Here is a 2544-nt window from a genome sequence, read left to right on the forward strand (position 1 = left end):
GAGTTCCCTCAACTCTCCCACCACATCTCACCATAGCAAAGCCAGAAATTAGGAAAACACTTTTGGACAAGAGCAATAAAAACACATATCCTGTAGCACTAAAACATTCTGGCCTTGAAACAATTGATTCCTATCCACCAACATGGATCCACTCATATACTGATGGATCTGCCTGTAAGGCAACAATCAACGCTGAATATGGGTCAGTGATCAACTTGCCCTGTGGGATAAAAAAAAAGAAGTCTTTAATTCCAGCGGGTCCTTCTGCTCCAATTTCATTGCCGAACAAGAGGCTATCACCAACACAGCAAACTACATCAACTACTTGTTTGACACTAACCCACTTGCTACCACAGACATCGTTATCTTTACAGACAACCTTTCAACACTAGAGACACTTGAGAGTGGGACTGATGTGAACAAAGATATATTGCACTTGATTTGGAGTCTACATAATTTGATAAGTAGGCACCACGTCAGAGTAGTCCTACAATGGATTCCCGCCCACACTGGGATACCGGGAAATGAAAGAGCTGATGCTCTCGCAAAGAAAGGAGCTAACCTCCCTCAGCCTGAAACTCCTACGAATTACACCACCTGCTGCCAACTTAGACATGTACCCCTCAACCAACATCTCAACCGAATTGGAGTAAAGCAGTCTGCTGCCTGCCCACTATGTGACTACCCCTCAGAGACAGTGGAACATCATCTGTTCTTTTGTAGAAAACTAACTGATTTAAGGGGATGTTTTCTTCCCAAGCTACCCCACACATCTAATTGCCTCTACTCCTCAAGACAACAATTAGAACAAACATGCAACTATTACCGAATGGCATCATGCAGAAGAGTTAACGCTCAGATGCTACTGGATCGCTAACATCAACAACAACAATTTGATGTCAACATACTTTGAACTCCAAGTCATTCATAGGTAGCCTACACATTTCTTAATCGACCAATTTGTGGATCCCCATTAAGTAACACTTTGAGTCAAAGTTCTGGGTTTTGATTCTCCTGAGTTCCGCGTAAGTTTACCAGTTGGACCTTCTAACTACCCGGTACTATATAATGTGTAAATCAGTTCAATTATTATTGTACTTGCATGTTTGAATGTAGATGCCCTCTATTCAGTTTGATGACCCCCCCCCCCCCAATACTCACATTTAAAATACATTCTATTTCTGTACAATTCGATGACCGTCTCACATACTCACACTTAAAAATGTATTTATTTCTGTTCCATTTGATGATTTTCATAGACTTAGACTTAAAATATGCGTCCCTCGACTGTTCCGTTTGATGACCCCATATATAATCAACCTTGAATTACTATATTATGTCCTTCTGTCCTATTCCATGACCCGCATAACTCACAATTGAATATTATTATGTGTTCCTCTGTTACATTTGATGGAACATAGATCTATATACTCACACTAAGCGCGCTCATATGACCTTAGCAGTTGCGAGCGCCGTAAAACCTTATACTATACATACTCACACTAAGACATGTCTCCTGCTCCATGTTATGGAACATATATACTCTTACTTAGACATGTTTCCAGTTCCATTTTAGGGAACATATACTCACTCTAAGTCGCGTCCCCTGTTTCATTTCATGACCCGCATAAATATTCACACGCTAAAAAGATGTGTTCCATATACTCAAATGTCAATGTATTCCCATCATTCATCGATTGGAACCCTGGCCCATTTGTAGACCCTCAAACACTAACGAATCACAGATCTGTCCCCTGCCCCACTTGATTTGCCCCCCACCCCCTTTTTTGTGGTTTACACTTCACCCCCCCCCCCCCCCCACACACACACACTCGAAGTGTTGACTCAGACACATTCACATTTCGGGTTGCCCCAAACCCACCCTATTTATTGTTGACTCATTTTCACTAATACAGAAGATTCGTCCTCTGCTCTGTTGATTTACCCCGAGACCCCATAATACATGCATATATTATTTAATGGTCAACATGCCTTTTTAAAAAACTTACACGAAATTTCACGTTGCTTTTGAAAAAAAAATATTTGCCCTAATCTTTTCCTTTCTTTAAAGTTATTGCTGTTCATCAAGACACTAGTTTCGCTTTCAAGTAGACGGCATAGTAATGTAATAAAATATAAACCAGTATAATATGCTGAATATTATAACAAATGTTACCATTGTCTCAATTAAATTCTTTGCTCTCCGATAATATAATCCTTTACCTCCTTAATTATAACCATAAAGGACCTCGAATTCTAAGCAGCAAGTAGTTGTCTTTTCTGCGCGTAGCAACGTAAAATTACAAACTAAATACACGTATATATAGGGAGGAAAACGTCACGTGCATTCACATTGTCTTCCGGATTTCTGAAGAACACTCAGGACATTTACAATGTATTATGTCGCAACGATTACTTTTAGTACAATCCAAATTGTTGTTTTGGAGGACATTTTTAGAACTAGATCTAAATGTGTACGTTGTTAGTTTGTTGGTGTATGTGTGTGTGTGTATGTGTGCGTGTGTGTGTGTGTGTGTGTGTGTG

This window comes from Aplysia californica, unplaced genomic scaffold (assembly GCF_000002075.1).
Source record: "Aplysia californica isolate F4 #8 unplaced genomic scaffold, AplCal3.0 scaffold00125, whole genome shotgun sequence".
Classification (NCBI taxonomy): Eukaryota; Metazoa; Mollusca; class Gastropoda; order Aplysiida; family Aplysiidae; genus Aplysia; species Aplysia californica.